Below are 263 nucleotides of genomic sequence, written 5' to 3' on the forward strand. Positions count from 1 at the left end.
AGAGGGTGGTGGTGGAGGGTTGTTTTTCAGACTGGAGGTTTGTGACCAGTGGAGTGCCACAAGGATCGGTGCTGGGACCTCTACTTTTTGTCATTTACATAAACGATTTGGATGTGAGCATAAGAGGTACAGTTAGTAAGTTTGCAGGTGACACCAAAATTGGAGGTGTAGTGGACACTGAAGAAGGTTACCTCAGATTACAACAGGATCTGGACCAGATGGGCCAATGGGCTGAGAAGTGGCAGATGGAGTTTAATTCAGAT

Source organism: Chiloscyllium plagiosum, chromosome 40 (genome assembly GCF_004010195.1).
Source record: "Chiloscyllium plagiosum isolate BGI_BamShark_2017 chromosome 40, ASM401019v2, whole genome shotgun sequence".
Lineage (NCBI taxonomy): Eukaryota > Metazoa > Chordata > Chondrichthyes > Orectolobiformes > Hemiscylliidae > Chiloscyllium > Chiloscyllium plagiosum.